Raw genomic sequence first — 6,016 nt, forward strand, 5'->3', positions numbered from 1 at the left:
AACGACTAAACGTGACATTTCCTGAAGATACTGGTGATCAAATGAGAAAGACTTGTTTGTATGCTTCTGGTATAGTTTATTCAAGTAAAATGATTCAGCAAAAATCTTACCTGATTTATTTAGCAATATCAAACAAACTTTCAGCAGACAGTAAAACAACGGACATCATCTTTTCACTACGTAGTTCATGCACAGAAGGGTAAAGAGGTGCTGATGAAAAGCATTTGGGCCCCTTTATCTTTTGCTTTACAATTTGGGTTAGATTTGGACTCCAGATTAAGACACCTAAACTGAGGCACCTATAGACATCTGTACATCAAAAGCTGAACAGGGAGCTGGAAACCATTTGGGGTAGGGAAGTCTGACGGCAGCAGATGCCTAACAAGAGGCCACCTGGATGAAGTTGTAGTTCTCCATACCTAATTTTAGATGCCTACAACCTGGAGCTAAATCCCACCCACCGTTACCTGTGTTGTTAGTTAACTATGTGCAGTTACAAAACAAATGACAAGCAAATCTATAGATCTGTAGGTGAATGCTCCAGAACTCTGCAGCTTTTGTCGCAGAGTGGGATTTAGTTCCTAAACGTAGCAAGCTATGTAGTTTGTGTAATAGAGTTGCTGGGGTCCTGTCTAATCTGAATCTGTGGGGCATGATTCAGTTGCCAAAGGGTGTCAACAGAGACACCCTGTGGAGCCTGTGGCATCTGTTAGGGCTGGCAAGATAGGACCCAGGCTCTAGAGGAGACCCCTGGCCTGGAGCAGCAGGTGGAGGCCGGGTGAGATGACCTAGGATCTCCAAAATGGCACTGCAGCCTGTGGTTGAGCCACTGGATGCTTCCCTGATGGCTGTGCTGGACCGTAGGCGATTACTTCAGATGTTTAACATTTACACAGCTAAAGCTGGGTTTGACGAATCCCAGGTGAAGCCCGTTGCCCGACCTGCAGCATTTTCTTTCTGTGGTCGCTGGGTGGCATTTCAGCATCTCCGTGGGCTTTGCTAAAGCAGCTGCATGTATCTGGGCTTTGGTGTGCCTGCGCATTCCTTTTGCAGTGTGGCATGAAAATATGGTCTCATTTTATGCACCGCAAGAAAAATAGCAGAGCCCTTTGCAGCGGCTCTGAATCATGAGGCAGCAGCTGCAGTTATAAGGCAGGTGTGATTGCAAGTGCCCCCAGTCAGAGGCTGGCAACAGCGTGCTAAAGCGTGCTGACCTTGGCAGGTAAGTTAGCTCTTAAGTTGGCAGCATCCCCTCTAATATTTCCCATTGGAAGAAAAGCAGGGGGAGGTTTTTCCCTTTGTGCAATAAATAAATAATTAATATATATATATATTAAAAAAAAAAAAGAATCAAAGGGGACTCTGGGCCACCAGCTCATGTCACAGCAGCTCCACTAAAGGAGGAGGCTCAGGCAGTTTCCCATAGTGGCCAAGTGGCAGAGTCAAGCAGGAGAGGATGTGGCAGCTTCCCTGGGGGAAATGTTTTTTGTTGATGAGGAAGGCACCGAGCGCTGTTCTCCTGAAAACAGGGTGCAACCTTTGCTTCCTGCTGGTCAGCTGGTGGCTGCCATGCTCCCAAATTACAATGAAGATGAACACAGACCTGGAAATAATACCGTGTTTAGCAGTGTAACATACTACACTCCCACAGGGATGATCTGTGACCTGTAGTAGTGATGGTATGTGATAACCATCTAACTAAAACAGTGTTGTGGTTTAACCCGGCCGGCAGCTAAACACCACACAGCCGTTCGCTCACCCTCCCCCCTCCCTCTCTGGGATGGGGGAGAGAAACGGGAAAGTGAAGTCGGTGAGTTGAGATAAAGACAGTTTATTAAGACAGGAATATAATAATAACAATAATAATAATAATAGTGATAATGATAATAGTATTACTAATAATAATGTGTAAGAAACAAGTGATGCACAATGCAATTGCTCACCACCCGCTGACCGATGCCCAGCCTATCCCCGAGCAGCCGGCCCCCCCACCCCGGCCAGCCACCCCTATATATTGTTTAGCATGACGCCAGATGGTATGGAATACCCCTTTGGCCAGTTTGGGTCAGCTGTCCTGGGTCTGTCCCCTCCCAGCTCCTGCTGCACCCCCAGCCTGCTCGCTGGCAGGACAGAGCGAGAAGCCGAAAAGTCCTTGGCCTGGTGTAAACACTGCTCTGCAACAATTAAAACATCAGCATGTTATCAGCGCTCTTCTCATCCTAATCCAAAACATAGCACCCTACCAGCTACTAGGAGGAAAATTAACTCTGTCCTAACTGAAACCAGGACAAACAGTTTGGTGTTCGCAATACAAATACAATGTCATCAATAATCAAGTGCATGCATTTCTGGAGCAATGCTCCTGGGTGTCTGGAACATGCCCATGGTCTAGGTACACAGGTATTTTTGCAGCTATCGTCAGAGAGGTCTCACCTATCTGAAGAACATCTTTCAGTGAGGTTTGCATGTGGGAGGTAGAAATCACGTTTGCCTACTGGGGAGAAAAAGACCCAACTTGCTGGTCTTTTCCTCACTGCTCTCCGAGCCGCGGCTGGGCTTGCTTCACTCGTTTTGTGCTGTGTAAATCCATCAGCGTGAACAGGCTGCATCCAAAGATGCAGAGAGTGGGAACTCTCCGTTGCAGCAGAACCAAGGGGGAAACAGATGCATTTGATTACTGGTTCGGATGGCATTACATTTGTACTGCAAACACCCAAAAGTTTTAATTAAGTGGTTATCTCATACAGTCACTACTGTAGGATGAAGATCATGCTTATGGGGGTGCAGTCTGTTATATTTCTAAATGTGGTATTATTTCCACGTTTGGATTAACTTTAACGTGGCTACTCAGACCACTACCGTGTGTAATGCTCCCTTTGAGGGGGGTGTATTTTATTCTCTATTATTACTGGTACAATCAGCTGTAACATAATGCCAATTTTGTCCGAAACTACACGGAAGCATGTACTGGCACAGGCTTCAAACACGGGGCCGTGATGTGGTGTGGTGTGTTGATAAGCGGTAACTAATCCTCTCAACATACGGACCACTGAAAAAAGAATTGCGTAAAACGCGTGAGATTACAAGCACAGGCTATCAACTACGGATTTGTTCTTCTAGGGTTTTTGAAATAGGACTGTAAGAGCAGATTGTAATCTGCTTCAAACAAAAAACGGGCCCCAAACAAAAATGGTCCTAGCGGGACTTCTGCTGAGCTGCCTGGAGCAGGCAGCAGGGCTGCAGCGTGGCAGCCCACCCGTCCCCGTGGCAATTCCCCATCGCTTACACTGGGACAGGTTCATTTCTTGGCTGGATCATAGTCTGAACTGAAAACTTCCCAACTGTTTCACAGATACAGTCTGACTTGACTTCATACAGCTTGTTGCCAAGAGGTTTTTGTGCCACGCCGTTGGTGGCTAACAGGGGGTGCATCAATGTCACCAAAAATGTCAGGAAGGTCTTTCAAACTTTCCGTAAGGAAGAAGCTGATATTTTTTGTCAATCCTTTTGTCACTGAGCCCATGCCCTTGCTGTCCTCATGCTACAAGGCTCTCATTTCGCCCCTTGTGACCCTGTTGGGGTCGGGGCCTCCTCGCGCAGCCCAGGACGGTGGCCAGCCACAATTCAGTGGTTGCCCATGCCTGGTGTCCTACACTTCCTCGCTGCCCACAGTCAAGAAAAGGAGTTTTCCCAAGAGAAAGGAAGTGACTGCACTTGCTGCATTGCCTGTGTGTGTCCGTGTGACAGAACAGGTCCCTGAAACCTGGCCTTGCAGTGCCCAGAGCACAGGGTGCTGCTCCCCTGCAGCCTGCTCTCCATGGGTTGGGGGACAGACACGCCGCCCTGCCCACAGGTAGGAAGGAGGTAGGTGCAGAGACTTCGAGAAAGGCGCATCGCTTCAGAACACCAGTGACAGGAGTATTGCCCCTGGGGAAACAAATGTTCAGTTAATGACTCACAGATGCCAGATCATCTGGCACCTCTGAGAGAAGGTGTGTAGAAGTTTCCTTCACGTGTATCTTTTTAATATTGGAGTAAGCTGGAGAAACAATCCAGCTGTCACTTGCATTAAACCCAAGTATCCAAATAAAAATGTGTGACATCCAGCCTCCCTCCAAGGTTTGGTTACAAGGACATCAAGAATTATCTGGCATCAGAATGTCATGATGTGTTGGAAAAGGAAAAATTAGTGCGGCAGTAATTGAGTGGTGACATTATCTGCGCTACAGTCTGAGGGAGAAGATGAGCTTTTTGACATCAGCTATTTTAAGGTTTTTGACCTTTCCTGTGTTGCACACTCTTGGTTCTATATGATGTGATGTCTGGGACAAGCATATCAGTCCTTGTCAGCAGCGTTCACTCACACATTACGTATTGTGGGCTATTTCATCGAGTTATAAATATCTGTCTTGTAAATATCTATTTCAATCAATATAGGAAGTTTGACAGAGAGAGGCAGCAGAGGCTACATGATCAGTCATGAACAATTTTGAGCAAGCAGACAGAAGATTCCTAAAAATCCAAAGTGAAGTCTCCTGGGACTGTCTCGGTCTTTCACCAAAATACAGCTGATTTAAGTTCTTGGCAACTTACGTGTTAGAGCTGATGCGAAGCTGATGAGCTGTGATGTTATAGAATTTAATTTTTAACTTGGGGCTACACCTAAACCTACATTTATCAAGTGAGCAGCATTCGAGGTGTTGGAGCCTCACCATCCTGAGCTCTCTCTTAAGAGATCCCCTGGGGGGATCTATTCAGCTCTCCCTTAAAGATGAAAATATTTCCTTATCAGGATTTATTATTTTGGGTGCTTAGTTTTGGGTGGGATCAAACCAGGTCTGGAGATCCCAATCAAGCTCAGTGCCCCATTCTTACACACATTAGTGTCTGTAGTAATGGACTATCCAAGCTGGAAGATGAACAATTTATGGGAGGGATGAAAGAGAGATTTGCTTAGAAGCTATGCAAGCCCATGGGAGGTTCAGCGAGATTTGTGTGCAGGGGTATCCAAAATGCGCATCTTGCACTCCACTCCAGATGCAATTTATTTTTTCTCTTATAAAAGACTGTTCAAGACTGCAAGTTATATATTTTATGGGAAAGAGCCATAGGGGAAAATCTGCTTTCTTGTAAAACACAGGTAAAAGCATTGCAGCTGATTGTTCAGAATCAAATTTGTATTTTGTAGTTAAGATGTATCATCTCTTTATGACATTAAATTCCCAAAGTAATGTTGAATTCACCTTTTCTGGAAGTAGGAGAATTGATTTTTATTTTATTTTTTTCATGAGCTGCCTTTTGGTCATATAAAGAGTGAAGAGAGAAAGTTACAACTCAGAGCTCTCTGAATGTAAGCAGCCTCTGGGAGCAGGTTCCCATGCCCTTCAAGTCTGATGTATTTTTGTTAAGCCACCAGCTGGGAACAGTTGTGATATTTTCATCTTAAATATAGGACCTGGGGTCAGTACCACCAAACTCAAGCTCATGATGTCACCGTATTCAAAAAAAAACTTTATTTCTCCAGCTCATCTCCAGCTGATCTCCCCAGCTGTTGATACGAACAGCAGAGCTCGTGCAGCAAGGCAGGAAGGTCACTGTGGCTACAGCTGATGGCAAACAGAATACATACCAGATACCTCCTGCGTTGGGTCACCAGTGTTTACACCACTTCTGACTGCAACGTTTTGCAGAATGACATCTGAACTTAGAGCAAATCAAGAGGGAAAACCTTTGCGCCTGGCTGGTTGGTGGGTCAGAGCACACCGAGGCTCAAAGCTGGGAGGAAGCTGGCCCATGTCCCCACCACTGGGAGATGTGAGAGGTGAAATGCGTTCTGCACATTCCTGCCTGCTGCCCCATCTCACGCTGCACCTTCCCCATGCAGCTGAAATGAACCTTGGCTTGGATGTGAGAGCATCTCTTTATATACCAGCAGAAAGTTGTGAGATCATCTCTAGACCCTTTTCTAAAATAGGCTTAAATATTTATTTGCATAAGGCAGTGCTGGCTGGCTGGG

This window comes from Anser brachyrhynchus, assembly GCF_964034855.1.
Source record: "Anser brachyrhynchus genome assembly, chromosome: 1".
NCBI classification, from domain to species: Eukaryota; Metazoa; Chordata; class Aves; order Anseriformes; family Anatidae; genus Anser; species Anser brachyrhynchus.